We start from the raw sequence: 16,947 nt of genomic DNA, 5'->3' as shown, positions 1-16,947 counted from the left end.
TCCTCTCCTCCTCATGGAGCTCCTCCTCCGGCGACCTCCTCCTCCCTCCTCTCCTCCTCACGGTGCTCCTCCTCCGGCGACCTCCTCCTCCTCACGGTGCTCCTCCTTCCTCTCCTGCTCACGGTCCTCCTCCTCCTCTCCGGCGACCTTCCTCTCCTCCTCATGGTCTCTCCTCCCTCCTCTCCTCCTCATGGTCTCTCCTCCCTCCTCCTCTACTTCCGGTCACATGTGGAGCTCCCCCGGCACAAAGAACGTACCAGATCCAGGTCGAGAACGAAATTTGAAAAAAATTCAAGCAAAAAAATGAGCAAAAAAATGAGCCAGATCTAGATCCAAATCCAAATTCAAAATTCAAAAATAGCAATGGCGCACGGTGGGGGTTAGACGGTGCGCCACTACTATTTTCCCGCCTTCAAAATTCAAAAAAAAAGTTACCAGTGGCGCACCTGTAGCAATAGTAATGGCGCACTACAAGGTGCACCATTATTACCTGCAATACTAATGGCCCACCAGAGGTGCGCCATTAGTATTTGTTACTAGTGGCATGGTAATAGTGGCGCACCTATAGTGCGTCATTAATAGCAAAAACAGGTGCGCCACTAACAGCCTTTTTTCTAGTAGTGATGATAGCAATGATCTCCTATTTTAACTGAGACAACAGGCATGCCAACAACAGGCTTATTCTTATCTTTACTGGCGGGTTTGGCAATTTGCTGCTTCATCACAGAAATAAATAACATGCCCTTCAATATTTTCGACCAAGAGACCTTTAACCATAGCAACACTAGGTTCTACTTTAATTTGTTCAGGGTGTTTAGGTGCTTTAATATTACTTTTGCGGACCACTATTAACACTTTAGCATGTTCCTTTATCCTCACAGGGAAATGTGGTTTCTCAATATAAGCAGTAGGAACAACTGGGTCAACATTATAAATGATAGCTTCATCTTTAACTAAAAGTGGTTCTTTAATTTCTTCTTTAATAGGGGAATGGTATTTAAACCACTTCTTCTTAGGGAGATCAACATGAGTAGCAAAAGATTCACAAAAAGAGGCTACTATCTTAGAGTCAAGTCCATACTTAGTGCTAAACTTGTGAAAAGCATCGGTGTCAGCGTCCTGGATTCGGGGGTATCCAGCCCTACCTGCCTGCGGCCCACCACGTGGCTCCATCGACGGCCTGGTACGTCCCAGTTTCGACATCAACAACTCAAGACCCTCGCGAGGGGACAAGCCTCACGAGGTGGACGATGCCAAGATCCCCGAGGGGATCGGCCTCCTCAGGCTGGCTCCCGAGGGGCGGAGAGTTCTATGCAAGGTTCACCTCGCGAGGCTCAGCTGACGTGAGCCATGACGACCAAGGCCAGGCGGGCGCCAGACGAGCGCAGAGCGCAGGTTTCCTCTTCGGTGCAAAGGAGGCAAGCCGCAGGTGCAGAGTCCTGAGGAATCAACCAAAGGTTTCCATTCCAGTGCAACAAGACCAAGACCGCTAGGACGGCAGAACGGAGGTCATCGACGAACCCACCGCAGTGTCACGACCAGAGGCTTTTTGTAGGCGAAGACTACTTTTGTCAGGATAAGCTGTACTACTTGTCCCCTTTCAAATCCGGCTGTTGTGGGATCCCTTCCCGCCAATATTTGGGAAGAGGACCAAGGCCACCATAAATAGGACTAGCCACCACCATAGAAGGGGGATCAGATTGATTCTCACCCGACATCCCACCAGCTCTTTCGGGCTCAAGAACACCTCACCTCCTAAGGCTAGTTCATCCATTGTACTAGTTCATCCTCGGCCTACAAGGAAATCCACCACACCACACTAGATTAGGGTATTACACCACAACGGTGGCCCGAACCAGTAAAAACCGTTGTGTCTCTTTATCTCTTCGAGCTTGACGCGTTAGGCTTAGGAGGATCACGAGTAGGCAGGCTGGGTAGGTTGAGATCTCCGCACGCACCCCAAAGTTCGAACCTCTCAAGGGTTTGTGGAACCCGTAATCCGACATTTGGCATGCCAGGTAGGGGTGCGTCAGATCCTCTCCTCCGTTGACCGATCTCCTGCCGCTCCGACGCCTCCATGGCCGATGCACGCCGAGCTCGCGTCGAGCGCCGGGCCGCAGTCGCCGCCCGCGTCGCTCAGATGGCTTCGGCGGGCAACGGTTGTGCTCGTTGTGCTCCATCTCCGGTGGCCAACACCGCCACGGGCCCTTCCAGCCACGAGAAGCAAGCTTCATCGCTGCACCCGTCGGTGCGCTGTGATGGGCACACCGTTACTCCATCACTGACCCCAGCAGCTTCATCATCCCACGCGCGTTGCAGCCAGGCGGACGCGCAGGCCACTCTGCTCATGGCGCGAGAGCTCCTTCGCTACCGCCCAGTGGGCGACCTCTACGAGGAGTGGCTCGAGTGGATTGTTGAGCTCATCAGCGTCACGCACGAGGGCTCCGCCAAGCCAGCTCGCTCGCTGCCTCAGCAACCACCTGCAACGGGCGATGTGGCACACGCGGCTCCACCACTACCTCCGGCTCGGGGTGCCATCATCGGCCCAAGGCATGCAGAACCATGGCGTGATCTGCCGCGCCCTGCGCCGGCTCAGGAGGACGTGAGCTACCAAGTGGTGCAGTGACCGCAAGGAGAAGCGTGTGTGCTTCCAGCACCCTAGCACCAGGCTCGTGTACCGCCACAGGAGGTGGCGGTGCGCGTGCACCAGGACCAGTGTCTCCCCCCTCGACGACCTCCGGTGGCCACGGCGGGATGCCGCGTGTTCACCCAGGAGCTCTGCAACATCGTCTGGCCAAGCAAGTTCAAGCCTGACCTGCCTCCGCTCTACGACGGCACCGCCGACCCCGCCGAGTTCCTGCAGCTCTACGAGCTGAGCATCGAGGCGGCCAGCGGCGACGAGAAGATCATGGCAAATTGGTTCCCGATAGCCCTCAAGGATGGGGCACGTTCTTGGATCCTGAACCTGCCTGAGGGTCGATTTCTTCTTGGGAGAAGATGCACAGCCGCTTCATCGCCAACTTCCAAGGCACTCACGACCGCTCGCCGGCCGCGGGTGACCTACATCGCATCAAGCAACAACGTGGAGAGACCCTGCAGAAGTACATGCAGTGTTTCAACAACGTGCGCGTCAAGATTCCCAAGGTGTCGGACGAGGCCGCCATTTCAGCATTCACTGATGGCGTCTGCGACGTCAAGATGAAGGAGGAGCTTGCTATCCATGAGGATCTCTGCATAGCTCTGGAGATGTTCAACATGGTGAACAAGTGCGCGGGGGATGAGGAGGGGCGCCTCTCCCTCCTCGAGCTCCCCGATGCTGATCCAGGAGACAAGAAGACCAAGACCAGGGACGTGAAGCGCGAGGGGCCAGCCATGATTGCGGCCGAGCCAGAGACGAAGCGCGGCTGCGACCACCCCGAGTCATCCAAGAAGCGGTCGTTCTGCGTCTTCCACAATGATTATAGCCACAACACCAATTACTGTCAAGAGCTCAGAGCCCTTCACGACAGGTGCCTTGGTTGACGCCCCGAGCGCAACGATCGAGGCTATGGTCATGGAGGCGGCCGAAGTGGAGGACGTTGAGACGGACGCGACAATCGTCAAGATTGGCGTGACCAGCCTCGTGAGGATTGTTGGCAAGGCCAGCCTCGCGAGGGCGCCTGGAGGGAGCAGCCTCGTGAGGACTACCCTCAGGGCAACACAACTCTGCCTCCTATGCCTCCGCCACCAAGAAGGAATGAGGATCGCCACTAGGACGAGGGGGCTGGGGGCTTCCAGGATCCTTGAGCCATTGCCTGCATCTTGGGCGGCTCGCAAGCCCCGGCTTCCCACCGCATCTTCAAGCAATTCACGCGCGAGGTGAATACAGCGCTTCCCAAGCCCGAAACAACTCGCCCTCTCAGGTGGTCCAAGTGCGCCATCACCTTCAACTCCTCAGACCAGCTCAAGTGCACGGCCACCGCTGGTGCGCTCCCCATGCTTTGCTCCCCCATCATCAACAACATGGTTGTCACCAAGACTCTCATTGATGGCGGAACAGGGCTGAATGTTCTGTATGTTCAGACGTTCGACAGGCTCCAAGTGACATACAACCAGCTTCACCCGACCAAGCCATTCTCAGGAGTGACCGACAGTTCCACACCCCAGATAGGGCAGGTCCGCCTCCCTGTCACCTTCGGCGAGCGCAACAACTACCACACCGAGCTCATCGACTTCGACATCGCCGACATCCGCCTGCCCTACAACGCCATCCTAGGGTACCCAGCACTGGGCAAGTTCATGGCGGCAACGCACCATGGCTACAACGTCCTCAAGATGCCAGGAAGTGGTGGCGCCATCACGGTCGCATGCTAGGAGAAGGATGCGGTGTGCTCCCTCGAGCGCGCCATCCAGGCTACAGCAGTCGAGAACCCTGAAGACGAGGGCGGCGTCCTCCCTCCTGAGTTGGCCCCCAGGACGAAGAAGTTGCAGCTAGGATAGGGGTCTCGTGAAGGAGGATTGCTAGAGGACGATGCATCGAGCCTTGCGTCCCCGGACGCGGCACCTTCACCCATCACATAGGAAGGCGCGCTCGGCGCCCCTCTCGGGCTGGGCTCAGGGGCTCTCCTTGGGAGGGCCTCAGACCTAGCCAGGGTCACGAGGGAGGTGCTCAGGCACCGTGTGGAGGCGCTCTTCAAAGCACGCTTCCCAGGAGAAGGCAGCAGGCGTCAGGCACCAGGTGATCAGGAGTTCATCAGCAAGGCAATCGAGGAAATACAGGAAGCAAGGGTTCTACAAGGCGATCGCCGCCTGCCACGTGGCGCGGCACACTGCCCTGGCGAGGGTAAGGAGTTCCGTGTCCGCATCAACATCTCCGGGCTCAACAGGGCCGCGTCTCGGCAGCTCATCTGGCCGACTCGTGTCGGTCGATGCGAGGGTCCACCTCACAGCTACGTTTGCATGCCCTTCGGCCTGCCGGGCGCAGCTCTGGTGTTCCAGTGCTGCATGAGGGACGCCCTGGCGACTCGCGAGGCCAGGCATCAGGTGATCCTTGTGGAGATGGAGGAGAAACTTCAGGAGCCTCTCGGGCCCTCCGAGCCTCCTGAGGCTTGGCACCAGAGCGGCTCGTGAGGAACGACTCCAGCAGCGCACGGTTTTTTGGCTACTTCAACACTTCTTCAGCAAAGGTACCAGGTGACATCTCTCTAAGTTCTTCCAGTCTGGGGGTGCCCCTCGGGCTGCATCATCCCCAGGCCTTGTGGGTCCGGCCCAATGGCATGTATCGTTTGCATACACCAGGACTATTTAACCATTTCTGTGAGTTTACCTGTGATTGTCACCCTACGACCGCCGCCATCACGGCCCCTTGTGTGTTTGCTGGCCAGTACCTCTCCCGCACCGCTCCATAAAAACTCACGTCAGCACGACGCTTGTGCTGGGGTCCGTCCCTGCAACGCTGATAAACCCAAGGATCAAGCTCTGGTTCGCAGCCCGCCTCGCGCTCACCACCTCACCAGGTCCTCGGTGCCTCTGTCCTATGCCCTGGACTGCAGGCCCACTCCACAGGGGTCCCCGGTCTTTCTTGTCATCTAACCTGCAGGTTCACCTGGCAATGGGCCACGGGTTCGGCTTGGACGACCACCATCTGGCCTCGTGAGTCGCTTGCACGTTAAAGGGGGGCCTCCCGAGCATCACGTCTCAGGAGTTCCTACTGGCTCTCTAGCCCTCACCCCCTGGCCTTGACCACGGCATCACGACCTGGCATACCAGTGGTGGTTGAGCTCACTCGAAGGCTGGGTCCTGAGGACGTAGAGCACCAAGGCGAGCGAGGCAGGAAGGTGGGCGATGCAAGCTGCGCCCAAAGGTACCCCGGGCACGGGAGCAGGCGCCATCTCCCTGATGGACCAAGACACCAAAAGATAAGTTCCGGTTTGCTGCGGCCCCAGCTTCGCTCCCCACACACCCCGTCTCGTAGTTCCATTTTGGCAGTTCCACCCCCCTTTTCAATTCTTTGGGCAGCTGCTTGCACGCCAAGGGGGACCTTGTGAGCATCGCATCTCATGAGCTCTTACCGGACCCCGGGCCGCTCATCTCCTAGCCTTGACCACAGCATTGCGACCTGGCATACTAGCGATCGTTGAAGCCTGCCTGAGGACTGGGACCTATCAGCGTAGAGCGCCACGCTGCCAAGAAAAAAGAAACGGGAGGAACCATGCCAAACTGGGATGCGCGAGTTCATCAAAAAATCAAAAGAGGCAACACTGATATTAAGTAGATTCTGATCCTTACAAGCCCCGCGGGGTATGACCTTCATTCCATGCAGGGAAAGCAGCCACTAAACCCTATGGCATCGCTGGCGACGCCAGGCAGCAGCCGCTACTGCACTACGACTCCGGCGGGAGCTGGGCGGCACATAGTTGTCGTCACTCAACTCCGGAGACTCACTGGGCTCAGGAGAGCTGCAGGATTCCCAGGAGTCACCGCCGCTGCTGGACGAGGCCCCAAGGAGGACAACGGCGGGCCCGGCGCCCGTTGCAGCGCCACGCAAGCTGCTTCCTCTGGGCCAACATTCCAGCCGTTCGCCCTCCTCATTGAAGACCTTGAAGAACAAGGTTGCCACGTCGTCATACTCGAAGTGGATCGCCAGGGCTCCCTCTGCACGGCAAGCCCACGCGACCTCGCCCCATCTGCGCATCATGAAGACATCTCCAGGGGGCACCACCTCAACTTCAGCTCCGGTGGCCAAGCTGCAGCACCCTGCGTGCTGTAGCCACAGCTCGACCGGCCCCCTCGTGAGGCAGCTCGCTGGCGAAGAACCACGGGAGTCAGATCCAGGTGTCGGGAGGCATCACCGCCCACACCACGAACTCGCGCGAGCTGCCCTTGGCGTGGGTCTGTGGAGCGGTCGGCAGGGCAATGGCGGCCCTGCCAGCGTCGCCGGGCGCCACTCGATGGTGCTCACCTTCGTCATGAGCAGAAGCGTATACGGGGAGAGCGAAGCCAGGCGGAGGCCTCGACTGCCAAGGCCTGGTCACCTCTTGCCCCGCGCTGGCGTCGTGAGGGAGGTGGATCCACTTCTTCAGCGGAAGAGGATCGGGCCCCTCCTTAGGGGCCTTCCCCTTCTCGGCCGCAGAGTATCTCCTGATCGGCTCCATGGAAGCAAGATGGATAAGAGAAGAAGGCAGGAGCAAGACGAAGGAAAGATGGGCGAGGGGCTCTACCCCTCCCTCACCTTTATAGCCAAGGGAGACCAACCGCCGGACTCCACGACCTCACGCCATCATGACCACCTGCATGTCGCATCATCGCGTCAAGTCAAACGGTTGCCGAGGCAGCATGGGGAAGCGGAGTCACCCACGTCCCATCAATCGCCATGCGTCATCAAGGCCGCAGGCGGTTAGGGCCCGCGGTGCTCCGCACTTGCCCTTTGGCTTCGCCTAGAAGCCAAGTCCGAGCGCGCCTTGGGCCCGGGGGCTACTCTCATCGTCCTGGATTCGGGGGTATCCAGCCCTGCCTGCCTACGTCCCATCACGTGGCTCCATCGACGGCCTGGCATGGCCCAGCTTCGACATCAACAACTCAAGACCCTTGCGAGGCGGACGACACCAAGACCCCCAAGGGGATCGGCCTCCTCAGGCTGGCTCCCGAGGGGCGGAGAGTACTATGCAAGGTTCACCTCACGAGGCTCAGCTGACGTGAGCCATGACGACCAAGGCCAGGCGGGCGCCAGACGGGCGTAGAGCACAAGTTTCCTCTTCGGTGCAAAGGAGGCAAGCCGCGGGCGCGGAGTCCCGAGGAATCAGCCAAAGGTTTCCATTCTAGGGCAACAAGACCAAGACCGCCAGGACGGCGGGACGGAGGTCATCGACGAGCCCACCGCAGTGTCACGACCAGAGGCTTTTCGCAGGCGTAGACTACTTTTGTCAGGCTAAGCTGTACTACTTGTCCCCTTTCAAATCCGGCCGTTGTGGGATCCCTTGCCGCCAATATTTGGGAAGAGGACCAAAGCCACCATAAATAGGACTAGCCACCACCATAGAAGGGGGATCAAATCGATTCTCACCCGACATCCCACCAGCTCTTTCGGGCTCAAGAACACCTCACCTCCTGAGGCTAGTTCATCCATTGTACTAGTTCATCCTCGGCCTACAAGGCAATCCACCACACCATAGTGGATTAGGGTATTACACCACAATGGTGGACCAAACCAGTATAAACCGTTGTGTCTCTTTGTCTCTTCGAGCTTGACGCGCTAGGCTTAGGAGGATTGCAAGTAAGCAGGTTGGGTAGGTTGAGATCTCCACACGCACCCCAGAGTTCGAACCTCTCAAGGGTTCGCGGAACCCGTAATCCGACAATCGGTATTCATAAAATATTTAACAAAATCAAACTCTAGCTTTATACCTAACTCTTTACCTTCATGCATTTTAATTCTTTCCAAAAGATCCCACCTGAACTCAATAGCTTTCTTCATAAAAGAACCAGTACAAGAAGTATCAAGCATGGATTGATCATCATGAGAAAGACGAGCATAAAAAATCTGAATAATAATTTATCTTGAGAGCTCATGATTGGGGCATGAATATAACATTGACTTAAGCCTCCCCCAAGCTAGAGCGATACTTTCTCCTTCACGAGGCCAAAAATTATATATATAATTCCGATCACAATGAACTAGATGCATAGGATAATATTTTTTTTGAAATTCCAATTTCAATCGATTCCAATTCCAAGCTCCCATATCATCGCATAGCCGATACCATGTCAATGCTTTTCCCTTCAAAGATAAAGGGAAAACCTTCTTCTTAACTTCATCTCCGGGTAACCTGTAAGCTTAAACAATCCACAAATTTTATCCACATCAATCAAATTCATATCTGGATGTTTCATTCCATCTCCTGCATAAGGATTAGCTAGCAGTTGTTATATCATAGCCGAAGGAATTTCATAACTAATATTTTTAGTAGGTGCAGTAGGTTGAGGGGCAACTCTTTGTGTTTCCGGTCAAGGTGAAGATGCCCCAAACAAACCCCTCAAAGGATTGTTTTCCATGGTAACAAGTGACAGTAAATTGCAGCATGTAGTATAAGTTTTTCCTTACCAATTTCATGCCTCGATCAGAATGAGTCTTGATGACCCACAAGTATAGGGGATCAATCGTAGTCCTTTCGATAAGTAAGAGTGTCAAACCCAACAAGGAGCAAAAGGAAATGACAAGTGGTTCTCAGCAAGGTATTGTTGGTAACAGGTAGTTTGATAGCAAGATAATTTGTAAAAAGTAACAAGTAACAATAGTAAAAATAAGTGCATTAGCCAATCCTTTTTGTAGCAAAGGACAGGTCGGAACAATCTCAGATAGTAAGTAAAACATTCTTGAGGCCACAAGGGAATTTCATCTAGTCACTTTCATCATGTTGGTTTGATTTGCATTCGCTACTTTGATAATTTGATATGTGGGTGGACCGGTGCTTGGGTGTTGTTCTTACTTGAACAAGCCTCCCACTTATGATTAACCCCCTCGCAAGCATCCGCAACCACGAAAGAAGTATTAAGATAAAATCTAACCATGGCATTAAACATATGGATCCAAATCAGCCCCTTACGAAATAGCGCATAAACTGGGACTTAAGCTTCTGTCACTCTAGCAACCCATCATCTAATAACTACTCCACAGTGCATTCCCTTAGGACCAAATATGGTGAAGTGTCATGTAGTCGATGTTCACATAACACCACTAAGGGAATCACAACATACATATCATCAAAATATTGAACGCATATCAAATTCACATGATTACTTGCAACATGATTTATCCCATGGCCTCAAGAACTAGGGCAACTACTCACAAATAGTATTCATGATCAAGCTCAAAGGGACATTAAATAGCATAATGGATCTAAACATATGATATTCCACCAAATAAACTGGCTAGCATCAACTACAAGATGTAATCAACACTACAAGTCACCCACAGGAACCAATTTGAGGTTTTTATACAAAGATTGAACACAAGAGATGAACTAGGGTTGGAGATGAGATGGTGTTGTTCAAGATGTTGATGAAGATTGGCCTCCCAAAGATGAGAGGGTTGTTGCTGATGACGATGGCTTTGATTTCCCTCTCCGGGAGGGAAGTTCCCCCGGTGGAATCACTCCATCGGAGGACAAAAGTGCTCCTTCCCAAGTTCCGCCTTGAGAAGGCGGTGCTCCATACCCGAAAGTCATATCCTTATTTTTTTTCTAGGTCAAAAGACCTTATGTACCAGAAGATGGGCACCGGAGGTGGGCCTGGGCCCCCACTACCCACTAGGGCGCGCCTAGAGGGGATGGCACGCCCTGGTGCCTTGTGGGCGCCTAGGTGCCCCCCTCTGGTGGGGGTTTTTCTCCAATATTTATTATATATTCCAAAATAGTTCTTCGTAAAATTTCAGCCCATTTAGAGATGTGCAAAATAGGTATCTCTGACATAGCTTTTTCAGGTCCAGAATTTCAACTGCCAGCATTCTCCCTCTTTGTGTAAACCTTGCATATTATGAGAGAAAATGCATTAGAATTACTCCACAAAGTGTTATAATGCATAAAAACACTATAAATAACAGTAGGAAAACATGATGCAAAATGGACGTATTAGCAGACCCACGACGACAAATACAAAGAGGGTATCCTGCATGGCTCTAATGGCGCTCCCAGTGGTTGTCAACGACGAGCGGTGGTTCACCATGCATGCCATAGTGGACACCCACAGAAGGTTCATGGAGCTCTTAGTAGTGTACACAGACAACTCGATCTGGGTGGAGAACTCCATCCACACCATGGAGCTGTTGCTTGCTGAGGAGAAGTACAAGGCAATCCGATTCGACTTCGAGTACACCCGCGCTCGTGTCGGGTCTCGTCACAAGGTCGCCATCACCCTGATGTGCATGCGCAATCACGTTCTCGTCTACCACTACTGCCTGGCCACAAGGCCTTGCGAGCGTTTCGTCGGGTTTGTCAACAACCCCCACTACATGTTTGCTATCATGGACATCACCAACAATGTAAAGGTGCTAAAAAATTTGGGCATCTCCTGCCAGAATCTTGTCGACATCCAGGGCCAATACAAGATCTGGGGTAGCAAGAAGCATGAGAAGGACTCATTGGTTCACCTCACTAAGGCCATCATCGAACCCTACTACAGAGAAGTAAAGGAATCCTGCAATAAGGACAAGCATGCCTGGCACTCGGCCTGGATGGACAAACTCGATGAACCTCATGTCGTGTACGCGTCCAAGGAGGTGTACACGAGCTATAAGATGTACAAGCGGGTCGTTGACATGAGGAAGTACCTCCTTCCCCAAAACGGCCAGGGATCCAGACGAAAGCAGAGAAATTGCGAGCGTCTCACAACAAGAAGTAGATGATTAGATGATCTTTTCTGCTAGTTTAGTAGGCATGTAATTGTTTGTTTTGGTGTGTGCAAATGTTATGTGTGTAGTCACTTATGTAATTGGATGCTTAATTTGGTTATGCAATCTTGTTCTTGTAAACATATATGTTGTTGTTCTGTAGACAGAGCATAGAAGTTGTGCAAACAGAGCAAATCACATTGCCCACGGGCTAAACTAGGGAACCCATCGGTGATGATTTCAGCAATCGCTGACAATTGTATACCAACAAGTGTTTGTCGACAACACACATGACTTATTAGCAGAAATCATCTGTGTTGTTATCGGTCTTCCGACACATTTCTGATTACTGACATGTTTGTCGCGTATCACACACATCTTGTTAAGTTAAACCGTTTATGTTGTGTTGGCTCATCACAAACAGTTTGTCTGAGTGAAATATATGCCATATATCGCACACACACCTTGGTCTGGCTGATCATTTCCGTTGTGGTGGGTAATCACAAATAGTTCATCCGAGTGAACTGTATGATATATCGCACACACCTTGATATGGCTGACTATTTCCATTGTTATGATCATTGCAAACAGTTTGTATGGATCAATTGTATGCCACGTATCATACACACATCTCTAATCTGAATCATTCTTGATGTCTCCGTCATTGCACATAGTTTGTCTTATGTTGGTGACGGTTTTATTAGAGCACCGTTTGCGATTAATGCATCGCACACAGTTTGGTCGAAGGGTCTCTAATTCATGTGTCACGTTAGCAGCATCCTGCAGTAGTGCTACTTGACTTGGTAGAATTGCTAAAAATTGCCTACAACTAAAATTAGGAAAAAATAATTTTTATTTGGTCAAGTAGTCTAATCACCCCCCCCCCTCCAAACATAGTTTTGATCCTACAAGTGGTATAAGAGCTTTGGTATCCATTGCATTGGTTTCACGACCTAGGAGAGTATTGCGCCTAATGAGGGTAACTATCACCATAGAGGCTCGTATTTTGATGGTACAAACTTTGATAGTTGGAAACATGAGATGAAAATGCATATTTCTTGGTCCTAACCTCGTTGTTTGGGATGTTCTTCGTGTTGGCTTACAAGGTGAATTCCTTGAGGATGAAAAGGAACCGGATCATGAAGCAACAACAGAAGAATTCAAGATGTTGCAATAGAATGATCAAGCTTGTGACATTCTCTTCAATGATTTGTGCCCCGAGGAGTTCAACAACATTAGCTGCCTCGAGAATGCAAAGGAAATTTTGGATACTTTGGTTGATATGCACGAAGGTATCGAGTTCATCAAGGAATCCAAGTTGGATGTGCTTCAAAGTCAACTTGACAAGTTCAAGATGAAGGATGGTGAAAGAGTCGCCGAAATGTACTCTAGGCTTGCTCTCATCACAAATGAGATTGCCGACTTAGGAAGTGAAGAGATGACCGACAAGTTCATCATCAAGAAGATCCTTAGAGTCTTGTATGGAAAATATGATACCCTATGCACATTGATCCAAATGATGCCCAATTACAAAGATCTCAAAACCATGGAAGTCACTGGAAGGATTGTTGATCATGACATGTTAGTTAAGGATAAGGAGGAGCTCCCCAACAAGTCAAGTGGTGCATACAAAGCTTTAAGTGATGCTCCTACAACATCAAGTGACAAGCTAGTATCCGATGAGGAGATAAGCCTAATGGTGAAGAACTTCAACAAGTTCTACAAAAATAGGAGCGAAGAGAGAAGCTCCAGTTCAAGACACTATGAGCAAAAATCATCAAGTCGTGACCGTAATTGCTACAATTATGGAAGACCTAGACACTACTCCAATGAGTGTACGACACCTCACAAGAAAAGATATGAATCACTTAGAAGGAAGAGCAAAATAGATGAATCACCTCATAGAGAGAGTAGTAGAGATGATCGCTATGAGCGAAGACCTTCTTGAAGAAACATGGATTCATAAAGGAAAGACAAGTCAACCAAGAGCTACTCTAGAAGAAGGCATCAAGCTCATGTTGGTGAATGGGTTCCCGGCTCTGACTCCGACTCCGTCAACCACTCTGAGAGAAGTTATCACTCCGACTTCGATTATAGTCAAGATGAAGGTGTTGCCGTACTTGCTCTCGTATCCTCAAACTCCCATGACCTCTTTGATTCACCAAATGAGGGAATTGGAAGATGCTTCATGTCTAAAGTCCCCCAAGGTATCACAGCCTGAGTATCTTGATTTCAATAGTGATGAGGATGATTTGTTAGGTGATGATGATTTACTTGTTGATAAAACTAGTGATGTGAGCTATAATAAACTTGCTAGTAATCATGATAGTCAAGATGAAACGAGTGAAAATACTAAGGAGATTGAGCGTCTAACTAAAGAACTAAAGACTCTTAAGTTAGCTCATGAAACAAATCAAGAAGATCATAGAGAGCTCCTAAGAACTCATGAAAAGCTACGCTTCGAGAAGCTAAATTTAGAGTAAGAGTATGAGCTTCTAAAAGCAATCAATGATGATCTTTGAAAGAAGAGTTCATCTTACATTGCCAAACGTGTTCTCTTGTCTACTTTTATGCCGCAAGTTAAATATATGAAATCTAGTAACAAGAATAAGAAGGGTTCTACCTCTAGTAGTAACAAATACAATGTTGTTTCTTCTAGTAATTCTATTGATTCCACTAATGATTCTCTTAGCAAAGTTACACTTGAGCAAGAAAACAATTTATCGAAAGTAACTATAGAAAAGGGTGTCTACAATAGCCTTGCTGGTAGTAAGCAATTTGAGGAAATTGTGCGCAAGCAAGGAAGGCATCGGAAGAACCAAGGTATTGGTTTTGAACGAAAGTTCAGTGCTAATGGAGTTGAGGGGGCAAAAGATCAATACCCCAAGATGAAGTTTGTTCCTCAACAAGAGAAGTATGGTCCCACTTCTTTTCAGGGAACACAAGCTCAAGATGATCTCCACCACAAGACCATAAGCTAAAAGGCAAGGACAAGCTTCAAGAAGAGATTGACTCATTCGAAGAACCACCTCAAGCCTTGGTCAAGTGGGTTCCCAAGACTTCATAAAGTTCTACTTCATAAAGTGCTGCTACAACTCCAAGGATTTCCATCAAGTTGATGTGGGTCCCAAAGAAGAAGAACTATAGAGTTCTTGAGGGTGACTCCGCCAACAAACTTCACACATATTGATTTATGGCAAGAACTTGTGCAACCAACTTCAACATCTTGCACTAGTTCATGGAGTCACAAACCCTCTTATTAGTAAGCCAATGGACAAGGTATTAAATGCATTCATGAACATCATCTTGTGTGAATTTCAATCTATGTCTATGGATATCCTTGTTTGTTCCTTGTGGGAATAACCCATGTAGGTATTGAAAATGCAAAATTCCAAGGATTGCTCCCAACTCTTGATGGTCTACATCAACATTGAGAATCCACATTCACAACACCTACATGAAGTTATCATCGACAAAAACCAAGGTTAGTTCATCCCTCTTTGGGGGGATATCACATCTAGGGGGAGCTTTACTCTAAGACTTGAGTCAAAGCAACTCTAATGATGTGAACACATAAATGCTTTATGTAAAAGTGGCGACCCAACTTGTGCTTGAGTATGACCTATGATCAAATGTTCTCATTTGGCTACTAAGTCAATATACTCATATATAGATGACTATGTCATCGCCCATTGCTTGATAGTTGCTAGTGTTGGTTGTGCATGTTTGACACATACTTTATTTTCTATATTATTGTGTGAGCATCTTGCTATGCATATTCCTCATTCGAGGACATCCAATTGTAGTTTGATTGTTTTGGTTTTATTTGGCCAATTGGATGTGCAAGAATTCCTAAGCACCTTCACTGGCTACCTATCTTTCCTTGTCTCAAATTCTATTCATGTTGTATCACAAATTTTGAACAAGCTCATTTTTGAGACCACATCTGCCAAAGACTTGACGTGCACTCCAAGACTTCTCCTACCGCCTCCACACCTAGATATCGACCTTGTAACCCTAGATACCCTATCTGGCATGTATATAAGTCATAAGGTTTAGAATGTATAGGGGACTTAAATACAATCACATTCACCTAGCCCTAGAGTTAGAACACATCCTACGATCTCGAGGTAGATCAACTTTGTACTTGACACATCTCCATTAATATAAACAAGAGCAAGACATACGGTTTTGCCTCCATCTAGAGGGCCCAAACCTGGCTAAACATCGTCTCCTTGTTCCTGTTACCATTTGTCTGAGATCCATAGCTTGGGACCCCCTACCCCGAGGTCTGCCAGTTTTTACACTGACAAATTGTTACCCACCTCCATAGGCATGCCCAAATAAGTATCATTAAAGGCCTCATTAGTAATCCCCAAACTAGTTTTCACTCTTTGTTTAACAACATCTGGACAAGCACGACCAAAGTCCAGAACCAGAAACAAAGATTCAGAGTAGACACTAGTGCATCCACACGACGAGTATCACTTCTTGCAAAGAAGATGTTATCATCAGCAAACAGGAGATGTGAGATAGGAGAACCGGAATGACCGTTCATAAATCCTAATACCATGTGCTTTGCCACAATTCTCCTTCTGAAGCAACAAGCTTGACAGTCCTTCGGTGCACAAAAGAAACAAGTAGGGGCTGATGGGGTCACCCTGCCGAATTCCGTTCGAATGTACAGCAGGTGCAGTGAGATCTCCATTTACCCGGACCGCATAGCAGACATTGGTAACACATGTCATGACAGAGTTGATCCATATTGGGTCAAATCCCAACTTAGATATGCAACCATGAAGATAAGCCCACTCAACACGATCATACGCCTTCATCATATCAATCTTCAAGGCAAAGAAAGGTTGCTTAGCCCTCTGTTGTTTAATAGTGTGGAGAGATTCATAAGCAACTAGAGTATTATCAGTAATAAGTCTGTCAGGCACAAAGGCACTTTGAAACTCAGAAATGACAAAACTTTGGAGGCAATCTTATAAAGAAAATTGCACAGACTAATCAGATGAAAATTCTTTAAATGATTGGCTCTTGCAATTTTTGGAATAAGCACAATCATTGAGTCACAAAAACCATCAGGAATGGACCTTCCCTCCAAAAAACTTCTGACCGTCTGACAAATCTTGTCGCCCAAAAAAATCCAATGAGTGGTAGAATAGGGCGGGAAGGCCATCCGGACCATGAGCCTTTGTAGGCCCCATGTGAAAAAGAGTTGTCTTGATCTCTTCTTTAGTGTAGGGTTTACATAAATCAGCAATCATCTCATTAGTAAATTTATGCGAAATAGCATAAAGAACAATGTTAGCATCATCACAAGGATCGGAAGTGAAAAGGTTCCCATAAGATTTATGCATCATACTTTTAATCTCCATTTATGAATCACAAAGAGAACCATCATCCCGGGCCAAACAGTGAATTTTGTTAGTACGTTTCCAAGTTGTAGCACAAGCATGGAAGAAATATGTATTCCGGTCTTCCTCACGAAGCCAGTCCACCCTAGAGTGTTGCCTCGCCATAATCTCATCCCGCTCAAAAAGTTCACAGAGTTGTGATTCAATTGATCTTTCATCAGC

The sequence above is a fragment of the Triticum dicoccoides genome, chromosome 1B, assembly GCF_002162155.2.
Source record: "Triticum dicoccoides isolate Atlit2015 ecotype Zavitan chromosome 1B, WEW_v2.0, whole genome shotgun sequence".
Taxonomy (NCBI): Eukaryota; Viridiplantae; Streptophyta; class Magnoliopsida; order Poales; family Poaceae; genus Triticum; species Triticum dicoccoides.
Note: the sequence above shows the minus strand (reverse complement) of the source record.